Source organism: Ovis aries, chromosome 18, assembly GCF_016772045.2.
Source record: "Ovis aries strain OAR_USU_Benz2616 breed Rambouillet chromosome 18, ARS-UI_Ramb_v3.0, whole genome shotgun sequence".
Taxonomy (NCBI): domain Eukaryota; kingdom Metazoa; phylum Chordata; class Mammalia; order Artiodactyla; family Bovidae; genus Ovis; species Ovis aries.
In genome coordinates, this window is record NC_056071.1 from 60,585,500 (window position 1) to 60,602,479 (window position 16,980).

Sequence of the window (16,980 nt, forward strand, 5' to 3'; positions counted from 1 at the left end):
TTTTCTCAGGAGACAGGTTAGGTGGTCTGATGTTCCCATCTCTTGAAGAATTTTCCACAGTTTGTTGTGATCCACACAGCCAAAGGCTTTGGCATAGTCAGTAAAACAGAAGTAGATGCTTTTCTCGAACTCTCTTGCTTTTTCAATGATCCAACGGGTGTTGGCGACTTAATCTCTGGTTCCTCTGCCTTTTCTAAATCCAGCTTGAACATCTGGAAGTTCATGGTTCATGTACTGTTGAAGCCTGGCTTGGAGAGTTTTGAGTATTACTTTGCTAGCGTGTGAGATGAGTGCAAATGTGCAGTAGTTTGAGCATTCTTTGGCATTGCCTTTCTTTGGGATTGGAATGAAAACTGACCTTTTCTAGTCCTGTGGCCACTGCTGAGGTTTCCAAATTTGCTGGCATATTGAGTGTAGTACTTTCACAGCATCATCGTTTGGCATTTGAAATAGTTCAACTGGAATTCCATCACCCCCACTAGCTTTGTTCATAATGATGCTTCCTAAGGCCCACTTGACTTTGCATTCCAGGATATCTGGCTCTAGGTGAGAGATCACACCATCGTGATTATCTGGGTCATTAAGATGTGTTTTGTACAGTCCTTCTGTGTATTCTTGCTACCTCTTCTTAATATCTTCTGTTTCTGTTAGGTCCATACCATTTCTGTCCTTCAATATGCCCATCTTTGCATGAAATGTTCCCTTGGTATCTCTAATTTTCTTGAAGAGATTTCTAGTCTTTCCCATTCTATTGTTTTCCTCTATTTCTTTGCACTGATCACTGAGGAAGGCTTTCTTATCTCTCTTTAATATTCTTTGGAACTCTGCATTCAAATGGGTATATCTTTCCTTTTCTCCTTTGCTTTTCACTTCTGTTCCTTTCTCAGCTATTTATAAGACAACCATTTTGCCTTTTTGTATTTCTCTTTCTTGGGGATGATCTTGATCCTTGCCTCCTGTACAATGTCATGAACCTCTGTCCATAGTTCTTCAGACACTTTGTCTATCAGGTCTAATCCCTTAAATCTATTTCTCACTTCCACTGTATAATCAATCGTCAGGAATCTGATTTAGGTCATACCTGAATGGTCTAGTGGTTTTCCCCACTTTCTTCAATTAAAGTCTGAATTTGGCAATAAGGAGTTTATGATATGAGCCAGTAAGTTCTTGGTCTTATTTTTGCTGGTTGACTAGAGCTTCTTGATCTTTGGCTGCAAAGACTGTAATCAATCTGATTTCGGTGTTGACCATTTGGTGATGTCCATGTGCATAGTCTTCTCTTGTGCTGTTGGAAGAGGGTGTTTGCTATGACCAGTGCACTCTCTTGGCAAAACTCAATTAGCCTTTGCCCTGCCTCATTTTGTAGTCCAAGGCCAAATTTGCCTGTTACTCCAGGTATTTCTTGACTTCCTACTTTTGCATTTCATTCCCCTATGACGAAAAGGACATCTTTTAGGGGTGTTAGTTCTAGAAGGTCTTGTAGGCCTTCATAGGACCATTCAACTTCAGCTTCTTCAGTATTACTGGTTGGGGCACAGCCTTGGATTACTGTGATATTGAATGGTTTGCCTTAGAAACAAACAGAGATCATTATGTCGTTTTTGAGATTGCATCCAAATACTGCATTTCGGACTCTTTTGTTGACTGTGATGGCTACTCCATTTCTCCTAAGGGATTCTTGCCCATTCTTGTAGTAGATATGATGGTCATCTGAGTTAAATTCACCCATTCCAGTTCATTTTAGCTCTCTGATCCCTAAAGTGTCAATGTTCACTCTTGCCATCTCCTGTTTGACCAATTCCAATTTCCCTTGATTCATGCACCTAACACTAGTTATTATTAGAAATAATTAATTTCACTAATTATTAGAAAATCAAAGCTGCAGTGAGAGGTCACTTCATATCAATCAGAATGGCAATAAGAGAACGTTAAGAAATTAATCTATTGGAACATATACCTGTGCACCCTCTGGATAGATATTTGCCAGGTCTGTTGGAGTCAAACTCACCCAAATGATAACTGAATGGACTCTTTGGCTACCGATGTATGAAAATGTCACCATTGAACTGTATATGCCCTTTCTCCTGGTGAGTATATGAGAGCTGTCTTTTACAAAGCTGAAGCCACGGGCCAGATGAATGTTGCCCTCCTCCTAGCTTTAGAAGCCTTCGGTAGCTTTCCACTGTGTGCCCAATGAAGTTTAAATTCATTAGCATAGCATGCAAGACCTTTCACCATCTCTCTGTACAACTGGAAAGAAAGTGAAAGTGAAGTCACTGAGTTGTGTCCAACACTCTGTGACCTTATGGACTGTAGCCTGCCAGGTTCCTCTGTCCATAGCATTTTCCAGGCAAGAATACTGGAGTGGGTTGCCATTTCCTTTTCCAGAGGATCTTCCCATCCCAGGGATCGAACTCAGGTCTCCCACATTTTGGGCAGACTCTTTACCATCTGAGCCACCAGGGAATCCCTGAGATTCTAGAGAATGTGGCAAAAAGAGAGAGACTTAGGAGCTCATAAGAATCAGATCTGAGTTCTGCCGTTTACTGCCCTTTCGTCTTTGGGGCTAAGCCTCAGTCTCCTCATCTTTGGGTAAATTGTTCATTGGAACCTCCATCTCCCAGTGCTTTCATGAGGACTGAATGAAACAAGATATGAACAACCCTCAGAAGGCTGCCTAGTGGCAGTAGGCTCTCAACAAACACTGTACCTACAGTTGAAACTATGCTAAGACTCTCTGAATTCCTCTCTGATTTACGAATATATTTCCTATCACATTCTTCCTCTCAGTCAGAGGTCCATTTGTGACCTTCTCTCTGTGTGTCCATAACTCACTCTGCTAAATTCAGCCTTCCATGTGAGTTCCTACTGTGGATGCTCTACCCTGGCCTCACCCATCTTATCAGGACCCACTCCTGGAGGAAGTGATTCATCTATTTATCGATATCAAACCTTGTTTCCCATGATATTTCTTCTTGAGAATCAAATGTGGCTTTTACATCCTTCAGCCAATTTTTTAAAAATTTTATTTCATATTAGAGGTTATCTGTTTAACAACACTGTGATAGCTCCAGGTGCACAGCCAAGGGACTCAGCTGTACATGTACATGTATCCAGCCTCCCTCCAACTTCCCTCCCATCAAAGCTGCCACATAACATTGAGTAAAGTTCCCTGCTCTATACAGTAGGTCCTTATTGGTTATGTATTTTAAATATAGCCCAAGAATGCTGGAGCGGGTAGCCTATCCCTTCTCCGGCAGATTTCCCTGCCCAGGAATCAAACCAGCGTCTCCTGCATTGCAGGCAGATTCTATACCAACTGAGCTATCAGGGAAACCCAAATATAGCTGTGAGTACACGTCTATTCCCAATTCCCTAACTATCCCTTCCCTCCTGGTAACCATAAGTTTGTTTTCTAATTCTGTGAGTCTATTTCTGTTTTATAAATAAAATTATATCATATCTTTTTTGATTCCACAGAAAAGGTACATCATATGGTATTTCTCTTTCTTGCTTACACAATTGTAGGTTCCCAGAGGATAAAGATGCTTTTTTGTAACTCTGTGTTCTCCAGAGGCATTGATAAAGCAGTATTCATCAGCTTGTCCTAGGTCATGCTGAAGTAACAAACAATCCCCGAATCTCAGGAATTTACTGCAGTGGCTTATATTTTGTTCACATGGATGTTAATGGTGGGTCAGTAGGAGCACCCCTCATTCTACCTTTGCACTGAGATCTAGGCTGAATATGCAATGTCTCTCTGGCACTTGAACTTCTCCAGACAGAGGGAAAAGAGTGATGGCAACACCCTACAGTGGATCTCAGGACCACTTTCCTCTTATTGGCCAAAGCACATCATGTGGCTAAACTTGACATTCTTTATTGGTGGGCCTGGTGAGCATGCTCTCTTCCAGGATGGAGTACCCCACACTCCAGAGCAATAGGCAGGGGCCAGGAAAAGACAGTATATATTTGACCACGTTGACTACATTCTACCGCAGTTACACATCTGAGATACTCGGGGAATAATACTTAAATGAAGGAAAGTTAAATCAGGTAAACTCTAAAACCTAGAATCTTATGGTAATCAGGGTATTACTAAAGACAGTGCCCAAGTAATTGCAAAATGTATGCTTAATGAAGAACTGCCAATGTAATTTCTTTAGCTCTACAAAAGTAAGTGATTTTGAGCTTTCCTGGTGGCTCAGTGGTAAAGAATCTGCCTACCAAGGCAGGAGACAGGACTTTGATCCCTGGTCTGGGAAGATCCCACATGCTTCGGAGCTCCTGTGGGCCACAATTCCTGAGCTTGGGCCCTAGATTCTAGGAGCTGCAACTACTGAGCCCATGTATGCAACTACTGAAGCCTGTGTGCTCTAGAGCCTGTGCTTTGCAACAAGAGAAGTCACTGCAATGAGAAGGCCACACGCTGCAATTAGAGAGTGGGCCCTGCTCATCACGACTAGAGAAAAGGCCGAGCAGCAGCAGACACCGAGTGCAGCCAAAAATAAATGAATAAATAAAACTTACTTAAAAATTAAGTATTCTTCTATCCCACACTTTCCCTATGGAACTCTGTCCCTTATTTAATTGGCTGCTAGGAAGCTCAAGCCTAAATGATGCCTCCCCCATCTTCGTGAATTATTCAGCAATGTATGCCAACCTTTTCCAGAATTGACCTCCTGACTGGCATCATTTTATTTCACTTTCATCCTTATTTACCCAGTCATAATTTTATCATGCTATATTTTCCATAAGCTACTTTTTTTAAAGTGAATTATAAACAAATGAGCTTATCTTAGATATACCCTTTGAAATTGTTTGAAGCTTGTCTGCCCACTGGACTTCATTGTATTCTCGCTTAATGTTTTAGCTCTGCTTTTGAGGAATAAATGAAAACACATGTGCAAGACAAATCACTCCTTGTCTTTCCAAATACGCCATGAACTGCCTGATCAAAGGGAAATGAGAAAAGCCACTTTATAGACAGGGCCCCAGGGGTCCCTGAATCAAGCCAGTCTCTCTTGGGCTAGGAAGGACAGATTCCCCTCAAGTCTGGTCTGGTTCCCCAAGGCGCCTGCCTGACCCATCACCTTTGCCCTCATCATCAAGGAGAGAAAACATACATACAAGCCTTTAAGCATGGAGGGACTGTGGGAAATAATATTACAGACAAGCCCTAGACCCCTAGGAGGCATCTCCTTCAGATAAGAGGGAAAAAGATGAATTGCAAATACCTGGTTGGTGTGTCTCTAAGACAAGCCAGTCTGACTCTGTGGACATGTGGCTGACCTGCTCTTTGTACAGAGGGTAAGAGCAATTTTATCCCTCATCCATGGCTCACAAAGCACTCATCCAGTGCACGTACCTTTCTGAGCTCCGTGTGTGGCTTCTTACTAGGTTTAGAGTTAAGGCTGAATTACTGTGCTAAACTTGTTTTACGAGCCTCTAGAAGCTAGCTTATGCCTCCTCCTCTGCTCCAATCCCTTTTATTCTCCCCAAGAGCCCATTGTCAACCAACATCATCAAAGTGTTTCTGGTTCCTCACATTTTTCATTCTCTTGCTCAAGCTCATGCCTTTTCAGTTGTTGCTTCCTTGGTCAAGGATGCCTTTCCTCCACCTCTAACATGTTGCTAATGATGATGATGTCATAGTAATAACCATAGCAATAAGCCCTAGCTAAGTCTCCATCAGCCTTTCTACTCCATCCAACATATCAACATAGGGACATTTTTCTTTTTCCCTTCAGGATGGGTTATTTTTTCCTGCTTTGTGTACTCAAGCAATGCCTCCACCTGCTATAATCTTGTGTTTGCAGGTCTTTTTTCTCAACTCTTCTATGATTCCTTCAGGTTAAAGGTCAAACCAAGCTCATCTCTCCATCTCTGCCACTACTTCAGTAGCTGGTATTTGTGAAATATAGAATGCTGCTGCTGCTGCTGCTGCTGCTGCTAAGTCGCTTCAGTTGTGTCCGACTCTGTGCAACCCCATAGACAGCAGCCCATCAGGCTCCCCCATCTCTGGGATTCTCCAGTCAAGAACACTGGAGTGGGTTGCCATTTCCTTCTCCAATGCGTGAAAGTGAAAACTGAAAGTGAAGTCGCTCAGTTGTGTCCGACTCTTTTCTACCCCATGGACTGCAGTCTACCACGCTCCTCTGCCCATATAGAGTGAGTGTTTGCCAAATAAACGAGTGGTTGAGTTAACTAGGCCTCAGTCAGTTACAATGGTTAAGTGAGTCACAAAGAACAAAACAGCATGGAGAGGGTCAGAGGAAACAGGAAGAGGAAACCGCTCTTTGAACTCACAGTGTTTACACCACCTCAGGCCCAAGGCAGGGGAGACTTACTTCACGTAGCAAAATGTCCTCCAGGTTCATCGGTGGTGTTGTAAATGTCAGGATGACCTTCTTTTAAAAGCTGAGTAGTATTCCATTGTATGTATATACTGCCCTGTCTTTATCCATTCATCTGTGAATGGGCTTTTAGGTTGCTACCTTACCTTAGACTTGTGAATAATGCTGCAATGAATATGGAAATGCAGGTATTTCTTTAAGATGCTGATTTTAATTCCTCTGTATTCTGTTGTTGTTCAGTCGCTCAGGCATGTCCGACTCTTTGTGACCTCATGGACTGCAGCACCCCAGGCTTCCCTGTCCTTCACTATCTCCTGGAGTTGGCTCAAACTCACATCAATTGGGTCAGTGATGCATCTATATATATACCCAGAACTGGGATTGCTAGATCATGTGATATTTTTAGTTTTTTAAGGAAACTCCACACTCAAAAAGGTTTTCCATAAGGACAAATACTGCATGATATTGTTTATAGAATGAATCAAAAACAGTCAAATTCATAGAATCAGAGAGTGAAATGGTGGTTTCCTGGGGCTGGGGTTCTGGGAAGGGAACCGGGAGGTATTAGTCAATGAATAGAATTTCAGTTGTATAAGAATAACCCTCGAGATCTGTACACCGTGTACAGCCTGGTGTCCAAAATTTGCTAAGAGGGCAGATCTTACGTTAAATGTTCTTATCACAAATGACAGTAGTAGTTGTTATAAACAACATGGGAAAACAAATATTGCATATTAACACATATATAAGGACTCTAGAAAGATGGTACTGATGAACCTATCTGCAGGGTGGCAATGGAGACACAGACACAGAGATCAGACTTGTGGACACAGAGGGGAAGGAGAGGGTGGGATGAATGGAAAGTGTAGCATTGAAGCATGTACATTACCGTATGTAACAATAGATAGCCAGTGGGAATTTGCTGTATGACCCAGGGAGCTCAAACCTAGTGCTCTGCGATAGCCTAGAAGGGTGGGATGGGGTGGGAGGTGCGAGGGGGGTTCAAGAGGGAGGGGACATACTTATACCAATGGCTGATTCTTGTTAATGTATAGCGGAAGCCAACACAATATTGTAAAGCAACTATCCTCCAATTACAAATAAATTTAGAAAAGCAAAGCAAAATGGAGAGAAAACACTTTTGGAGGTGATGAGTAGGTTTATGGTATAGATTGTGGTGATGATTCCATAGGTGTCTGCTGCTGCTGCTGAGTCGCTTCAGTCGTGTCCGACTCTGTGCAACCCCATAGACGGCAGCCCACCAGGCTCCCCTGGCCCTGGGATTCTCCAGGCAAGAACACTGGAGTGGGTTCCCATTTCCTTCTCCAATGCATGAAAGTGAAAAGTGAAAGTGAAGTCGCTCAGTCGTGTTTGACTCTTAGCGACACCATGGACTGCAGCCTACCAGGCTCCTCCGACCATGGGATTTTCCAGGCAAGAGTACTGAAGTGGGGTGCCATTGCCTTCTCCCCCATAGGTGTCTACTTGCCTCCAAATATATCAAGGTGCATGTATTTATTATGTGCAACTTTTTATATGCTCAAAAAAAAAATGTAAGAGAGAGATTCAGGACATGTCCTTGGAAGAGTTGGAGGGAATAGAATGAAGCTGGCTTGAGAGTGTGACCTTTCCCTCCTCTGATTTTGACCTTGGGATGGCTACTCACGGAAGGGCATCTCCTGGAAATTCTCCGTGACTGTTCAGGGGTGCAGAGACAGCCTGTCAAGACAAGCAAAAATAAACTGGACAAGAAACCTTATGGGTGAGTTTTGTAAGGAAGAGGACCAGTGAGAAGGCGGAGTTTCACAAATAGCCCTAATCATTACACAACTATTATTACTACTACTAGAGAAAACTGTGTGGCAAGTAAAACTAGACAGTGAGCCCAGCGGCAAAAGAAAACGAACAAACAGGCAAAAAGGCTGGAGCATCTTTCCTGAGAAGGGAGCAAAGAGAGAGCGAGAGAAAGAGACGCTACACCTGTGCTGTTCAGCGTAAATGTGATGAGGGATCCATATGTAATGTTATAATTTCCATTCACCACATTTCCAAATAATATAAAATGCAACAAGTGACATTATCTAATATTATACTTTATTTAACCTTGCTTATCAGTAAAGTGTCTGCCAACAATGCGGGAGACCCGGGTTCAATCCCTGAGTTGGGAAGATCTCCTGGAGAAGGACATGGCAACCCACTCCAGTATTCTTGCCTGGGAAATCCCACGGATGGAGGAACCTGGTGGGCTACAGTCCATGGGGTGCCAAAGAGTCGGACACGTCTGAGCGACCTCACTTTTACTTTTCATCCAAAATATTATTCCAATCTGTAAACCACGTGAGATCATGAATGAGAGATTTTCCTTCCTCATCTGTGTACTGACTGTCTGAACCCCAGTGGGCGTATGTAACACTTTGTATGCATCTCAATTCAGATCAGTCACATTTCAAGTGCCCAGTGTCACACATGGTTTGTGACTACAGTGCTGGAGAGGACAAAATTCAGAGGCACTGTTGTGTGTGTGTGTGTGTGTTGTCCCATATCTAGTGGGTCACTGACCTGGAGTAAATGTGGAGAAGTGCCCTTCAGAGCAAGAAAATGTCATTTGTAACAGCATGGATGGACCTAGAGATGATCATACCAAGTAAAGTAAGTCAGGCAAAGACAAACATCATATGATATCACTTACACGTGGAATCTAAAATATGACACAAACTTATTTACAAAACAGAAACAGACTCACAGACTTCAAAAACAAACTTACAGTACCCTAAGGGGAAAGAGGGAAGGGATAAACTCGGAGGCTGGGATTAACATATATACACACTACTATATTTAAAATAAACAACAAGAATCTGCTATATAGCACAGGGAACTTGATCTAATATTTTGCAATAACCATTAATGGAAAGGAATCTGAAAACGAATAGATACGTGTATGTGTATAACTCACTTTGCTGTACATCTGAAGCTAACACAACATTGTTAATTACATTCCAATATAAAATAAAAAGTTTTTAAAAAGACACAGACCTTGATTTGAGCCACTAGTGAATGGGGTGGGACTTCCTGGGGCTGGCATGAAAGTGCCATGAGATCTAAGATGAGCCCCTCCCCCTCTCAATGAGGAGACAGAATCAGCACCTACTACATAAAGGATTTGGACCAACATGATGGAGTCTCACATGCATGCGCGTCCATCAGTTGCTCATAACACTGACGACCACTCAGAGTGGAAACTCGAGCCCTCATGGATAGATGGAGACCCTGAGACTTAGGTATGTCAGATAAGGGATTAAGGACAGCCCTCAAAATCATGGACAGATGAGCCTGGAGGGCTACAGTCCATGAGGTCGCAAAGAGTTGGTTATGATTGAGCATCTAACATTTTCATTCCCTTCTCAATGTCAAGGGTGGGCTGAGGTCAGTGCTCTGACCAGTCCCATGGGCTTGTGAGTGATGGTTATTTTATGAAAAGTTACTGGAACTCTGAAGGATGTCTGTACACAGAAGATTGTATCTGCCAAATCGCCGCAAATGCCTACATTACCCAGTAGGTAACTTCTGTTCTGGGCACTTCCTGCCTTCTGGATGACAAACTTTGCAGGCTGCCTTTCATCCTATTTAGGTTAGAACAAAAACACATTTCAAACGGGGCTTCTTCTCTCCACCTCTCTCTCTCATTCAGGCTGATTTGGGTTCTCAGGCATTGACAGAGATGGCTCCCCGTTATTTTCTCTACATTTTTTGAAGAGAGGAAACTGGAAGAAAAACGTCAAAACACTAGGAAGGTTATTGCAGCATCAGAAATCTTGACAGGGCTTGGTTAAGCCTCTACCTCTGTGGGAAGCAAGAGCACATCTGTAATGCATCCTGAAGTTACACACCTCCCAGCAGGTCTTCTTCCCTGCTTGGCCCCAGATGGTTCATAATCACTTCTCTTGACATCCTTGGACTACTGATGTTGAGAAAGCCTAGAAACCAGGGCCCTGTCTCAGGATGGGTCCCAGGAGAACAGTATACCAGCATAGATTTTTCTTTTACATTGACCTGGGTTCAAGTCCCAGTATCCCACTTAGCATGTGACTTTTGGAACATCTTTTATCTTCCTCTCAATTTTCTCACTATAAGAACTGTACTAATCATAATAGCAATTCTTCCCAGGGTTGGTGCGAGTATTGAATAAAATTGTGCAAGGATAGTGTCTAGCAGGTACTGGCATATGATCATGAAAGCCAAGCTATTATTTATGGCCATTGGGAAAAAGCAACATAGATGAAGTGGCTGTCCCATGACCTTAAAATCATGGACATAAATGACACATACTCCCCAGAAGAGCCAACTTATCACAAATTGCGAAAGTGAAAGTCACTCAGTCGTGCCCAACTCTTTGCCACCCCATGGACTATACAGTCCATGGAATTCTCCAGGCCAGAATGCTGGAGTGGGTAGCCTTTCCCTTCTTCAGGGAATCTTCCCAACTCAGGAATCGAACCCAGGCCTCCCTCATTGCAGGCAGATTCTTTACCAGCTGAACCCCAAGGGAAGCCCAGCAATAATGGAGTGGGTAGCTTGGCCCTTCTCCAGCGGATCTTCCCAGCCCAGGAATTGAACCGGGGTCTCCTGCATTGCAGGCAGATTCTTTACCAACTGAGCTATCAGGAAAGCCCACAGATTAACAAATAGCTATTTTACTGAAAATGTCATGAGAAGATATAGAAATGTTTTTCACTCAATGACATGTGGCAAAACTCCACAAAACCCTCCTTGGAATCTTCTGTCCTCACTCCAGATTTTCCTGCCTAATATCAGCTTCTCTTTACCATCCTCTTCTTTTCAATGGCCTCTCTGAGCTCCACTTCTGTTCTGGATCTCAGCTTGCTCCCCATCTGGGGTAACAGAATGCTAGCCAAGTGTCACTCCGTCTTAGAAAGCTGCTGGGCACCATTCAGGGTTATTCAAACATGACACCCTAGGCTGCAATGGTCATGATTACTAATGCATGGTTCCTGACTCTAAGGAGTTGGGGGTCTAGAAAGGAAGTGTGTGTGGTGGTGGTGGGGGGTGGCACTTAGTCACATCTGACTCTTTGCAACTCCATGGACAGTAGCCCACCGGGCTCCTCTATCCATGGAATTTTCCAGGCAAGAATACTGGAATGGATGGCTATTTCCTACTCCAGGGGATCTTCCCAACCCAAGGATCCAACTCTCCTCTCTTGCATCTCCTGCATTGGCAGATGGGTTCTTTACCAGTTGAGCCACTAGAAAAGCCCGAAGAAAGGAAGACAGACATGCAAATAGGTGAGTGCCCAGGATAAAAGTAAGGGGCTTCTGAAGCATACAGCAGGAGCCCAAGTGAGGCTTTTGAAGCCTGAAGATATCAAGAACTTGATTGAGAAAGTGATGTCTGAGCCATCAAATGATGGAAGTGAAGGAATAGTTCCAACTGAAGAGGAAGGACTTTCCAAACAAAATGGGGGTATACAAGGGCACATATTGTTAGAAGAGAGTGGAATATTTGGGGAAATGTAAGCCACTGCATACTATTTATGAACACCTGCCCTCCTTGGAAGGGAGAACTAGCGGTAGCGGGGGGTGGCAGATAAAACTTAAAGGAAGACTCGGTTGGGCACGTTAATGACTTTGCACTTGATGTTGAAGGCAGTGAACATCTACAGAAGGATTTCAGGCTGAGAGATGGCATTGTGACTCCTAATCTAAAAGATGAGTCTGGCTGCTATGTTTGAGAAGAAATGATAAGATCAGAGGAAGAGACACGAGTTTGTAAGGTACTTTGGTGACACAGAGAGGAGAACCATAGAATGCCGTTCATCTCAAAATCCTAGTGAAGGAGATAAGTGAGCCTGAGCAAATAGAAGGCAATGCACACACTTGTGAGCAGAGACATGAGGTTTGGCTTCCGGTAGTTTCCATTCCATATCATGGGCTTCCTAAGTGGCTCAGTGTTAAAGAATCTTCCTGTCAATGCGGGAGATGCAGGTTCGATCCCTGGATCAGAGAAATCCCCTGGTGGAGGAAATGGCAACCCATTCCAATATTCTTGTCTGGAGAATTCCATGAACAAAGGAGTCTGGCGGACTATGGTCCATGGGGTTGCAAAGAGTCAGGCACGACTGGTGGCTGAACACACGCACAAGTCAATTACCAATCCTAGGGCAGGATGTCACTCAACAGAGAAGGCTTCTGTGATGGCTTGGACATGGCCTTCCCACAAGGCATCCTTGTGGGATGACCAGGTGACATCCCAAGTTCTTTTCAGACACCATTGTCATCATCACTCTCTCCCAGGTAATCCTGACTTAGGCTCAGAATTCTCAACATTGCCTGTTGATGTTGCTAGTCATCTTTTCTCTGGGTTAGTTATTCAGGTTCTCCCGTTCTTTCTCACCTCTCCACCAAAGAGGGGAGGGGAAAAATGCTCAACTTGACTTCTTTTGTGATTAGCAGCACCAGGTTTAAATTTATGAGTCCCAGGAGCAGAAGGCTAATGAGTTAAATGCCCTGATTTAATTAAGCCACCTAATGGTTTCAGGTTACATAAATTCTCACCTGATTGGTCCAGCATCTCTTAAATACATTATCTCTGGCACTCTGCAGGAAGACAGAGAGCTAGATCTCCAAATTGTCAAGCAGATCCTGCTGTCCCCAAACATTCAGCTCAGAGGTGGAGGAGAGAACCAGTCTATCCCATCTCAATACCTGAATCTTTCATGCCAAATGTGAGGGTCTGCCAAAGATAATCAATGTTCAGAGCAGCTGGTCGCCTGCTGGGGTTGGTAGAGTTACACTGCCATGATCCATTACTCTGCTCTCTGAAAACCTGTCTTATTCCCAGAAAGGAAGTCCAGTGCAGTGAAATGATTCATGGTTTGGGTGTCAGAAACATGGTATTGAGTCACTTACTAGCTATGTGATCTCAACAAGTCATTTAACCTCTTGAGCCCCAGTGCTCTTATCTGAAAATAAGCACTGCAGAGCCGGCATCACTGCACTGCTACGAGGGTAAGAGAAGGTAATGGACCTAAAATGCATGACTTCAGTGACTGACCCCTTTGATTATTATTTTCCAAGCAGGAAAAAAAAATAGCTTGGAAAATAATAATGTGTGGATCATGACAAACTGGAAAATGCTTAAAGAGATGGGAATACCAGACCACCTTACCTACCCAGGGGCTTCCTTGGTAGCTCAGTTGGTTAAGAATCTGCTTGCAGTACAGGAGACCCCAGTTTGATCCCTGGGTCTGGAAGATCCCCTGGAGGATAGGCTACCTATTCCAGTATTCTTGGGCTTCCCTAGTGGCTCAGAAGGTAAATAATCTGCCTGCAATGTAAGGGACCTGGGTTGGATCCCTTGGTTGGAAAGATCCCCTGGAGAAGTAAATGGCTACCCACTTCTGTATTCTTGCCTGGAGAATTCCATGGACAGAGGAGCCTGGCAGGCTACAGTCCAAGGGATCGCAAAGAGTGGGACATGACTGAGTGACTTTCATTTTACCTACCAGACCACCTTACATGCCTTCTAAGAAATGTGTATGCAGATCAAGAAACAACAGTTAGAACTGGACATAGAACAACAGACTGGTTCAAAATTGGGAAAGGGATACATCAAGGTTGTATATTGTCACTCTGCTTATTTAACTTATATATGGAGTGCATCATGTGAAATGCTGGGTTGAATGAAGCACAAGCTGGAATCAAGATTGCTGGGAAAATATGAATAATCTCAGATACACAGATGTTACCACCCTTATGGCAAGAAAGTGAAGAGAAAATAAAGAGCCTGTTAACAAAGGTGAAAGAGGAGACTGAAAATGCTGGCTTAAAATTCAACATTCAAAAAATTAAGATCATAGCATCTGGTTCCATCATTTCATGGCAAATAGATGGGAATACAATGAAAACAGTGACACTTTATTTTCTTGGGCTCCAAAATCACTGTGGATGGTGGTTACAGCCATGAAATTAAAAGACACTTGCTCCTTGGAAGAAAAGCTATGACAAACCTAGACAGCATGTTAAAAAGCAGACATCACTTCGCCGAAAAATGTCCATATTGTTAAAGCTATAGTTTTTTTCAGTAGTCATTATGGATGTGAGAGTTGGACCATAAAAAAGGCTGAGTGCCAAAGAATTGATGCTTTTGAACTATAGTGCTAGAGAAGACTCTTGAGAATCCCTTGGACGGGAAAGAGATCAAACCAGTTAATCCTAAAGGAAATCAGTCCTAAATGTTCATTGGAAGGACTGATGCTGAAGCTGAAGCTCCAGTATTCTTGCCACCTGATGTGAAGAGCCAACTCATTGGAAAAGACCCTGATGCTGAGAAAGATGGAAGGCAGGAGGAGAAAGGGGCAACAGAGGACAAGATGGTTAGATGACATCAAGGACTCGAGGGACGTGAGTTTGAGCAAGCTCCAGGAGATGGTGAAGGACAGGGAAGCCTGGTGTGCTGCAGTCCATGGGGTTGCAAAGAGTCAGACACAACTGAGCAACAACAACAACAAAGCTATAGGAAGCTGAAGACACACCCGGACATGCAAGACAGTGGCTACAGAATATTTAGGGAAGCAAGGGTTCTGCACACTCCAACAATGGCAGCATTTGGGCCGCTGAGCTATAGCTTTGTAAGCAGCATGGCGTCTGTCTTCAACAATGCAAGAAGATGGGGTTGGGTAATTTCCTAATTTAAAGACAGGAGAATAAAGATAAGAGATTTAAAGTTATATGCCCAGTGCCATAACTGAGAAGTGTCAGAATAAGAATTCCAACGCTATCCACTGATGTTTCTGATGACACACATAACTCTTTTCACTTCTTGGTTTTCTTACTACCAATCCCAGCTAAATAAAATGAATTTAAAATAGAAAATGTATTTTAAGCAGGTAGACAAGAAGGAGGGGACACTGGTGGTGATAAGGCATAGTCAGGAAGTGGAGTAGGCAGGAAGCTATGCAGAACAGGTTTTAAAAGTATGCAGTGTGGTGCCATTCAGAAAACGGGGCAAGCAGAAATTCTCACTACATTTTCTTTTATGAGAGACTTTTACTCTGTGCATAAGGATGGCCAAATCATGATAAATGTGGGACGGTGTTCAGGGATCTTACTTTCAAAACACAGAAGGCTTCCTGGATATATCCCATTTTAGAAAGTTATTGTTTTTGTTGATTTTATCTAAAATGATGACATAAAGTATTTAGGACTTCAAGGAGAAACCTCTGCAGTACCATGTGTGGCATACAGCAGGCGCAGAAAAGAGGAGTGTTGATTGAAACCATGAAGAAAGTCCGCAAACCCAAGAATACCAAAGAGACAAGTTCTGGGTAACCATTGACCCCAAAGCTCTTTATTTATCACTGCCATGTGGGTAATTAGCTGGCGAGGTCTTCCTAAATTTGTTCTGAGATTCACATAGTTGCTTTTCTTGAAGCCACAGGATCCAAGAGCATGCACGCTACGTGTTATGGGGTAGGAGAAAAAGCATTGCCAAGAAAGAATTCTCTTACCCACTGACTATCACAGAACATTCTCTGGAGACAAAACCATGTCTGGAAACATTTTAGCTACCTTTTAGAGATCTCTCCAGAAAGACTACTCTGTGTTGTATCAGTGAGGAATGAAGACCCCAGCCCAAACAGAAACTTTGCTAAGATCAAACATCAGTAGAAGGCACCTTTTGGGAAGACTGTGAAGAAATCAAAGGCAGAATTCCATTCAAGTGGTGTTCAAACACGCACACGCTAAGCACTTATTATGTGCTTGGCTCCATGTCTGTGCCTGGGGAAACAGAGACAAGGTCATTGCCATCAAGATACGCCAAGTAAGCTGGTCATGGACCAAGTGGTTCCAGGAGTCAGGTGTCACTTTAATGCTCACGACTCCTGCGCAAGTATAGGTCATTGTGCCCATTTTCTAGAGAGGGAAACTGAGGCTAGGAGAGGTTACACAGCTTTTTGTTGTGTTCAAACAGATAGGAAGTGGCTGACAATGATGGAAATAATAACGGTGGATTTTATATTTCTTCCATCATAATATAATATGTTATAATATAATATAGTACATGTATATACTATATATAATACAGACTTCTCAGGTGGTGCTAGTGGTAAAGAATCCACCTATCAATGCAGGAGGTGCAAGGTAGGTTCTACCCCTGGGTTGGGAAGATCCCAAGGAGCAGGAAATGGCAACCCACTCCAGCATTCTTGCTTAGAAAATGCTATGGGCAGAGGAGCCTGGTGGGGCCACACCAGGAGGCCGCAAAGAGTTGCACATGACTGAGCACACTCATACACGTATTTAATACGATGTAATATATAACATTATACAATGACGGAAAGAATATATATCCATCATCATTATTTCTTTATTTCTGTATATATCTATAATCAATATCATTTGCAAAAAGATTGTGATTCCTCATCTCTCTGAAAGAAAAGCCAAGAACATTATAAGCGTTTATATCCAGTCAGGATATTCCTTTCTTTGCTATGGAGTATTCTACAACACTGCCTTCCTGAAAATGTGATTGTTTTATTTAAGTATTCTGCCAATGACAACAAAGATGCATGTCACCTCACATTTGCACCCATTCGCCAAGCCAG

At 43.1% G+C, this 16,980-nt stretch overlaps 1 long non-coding RNA gene across 6 annotated transcripts in view; it reads left to right on the forward strand.

Moving 5' to 3' along the window:
- Positions 1–16,980, forward strand: part of LOC114109133 (uncharacterized) — a 58,726-nt gene that overhangs the window by 25,629 nt on the left and 16,117 nt on the right. For 5 of the 6 annotated variants that reach the window (XR_009597137.1, XR_009597136.1, XR_009597138.1 and 2 more), the window contains exon 2: positions 6,597–6,700. The exons of the other annotated variant lie outside the window; for it this stretch is intronic. This is a non-coding gene — a long non-coding RNA (uncharacterized LOC114109133). The remainder of the gene's footprint in view (positions 1–6,596; positions 6,701–16,980) is intronic. 6 annotated transcript variants of the gene reach the window in all.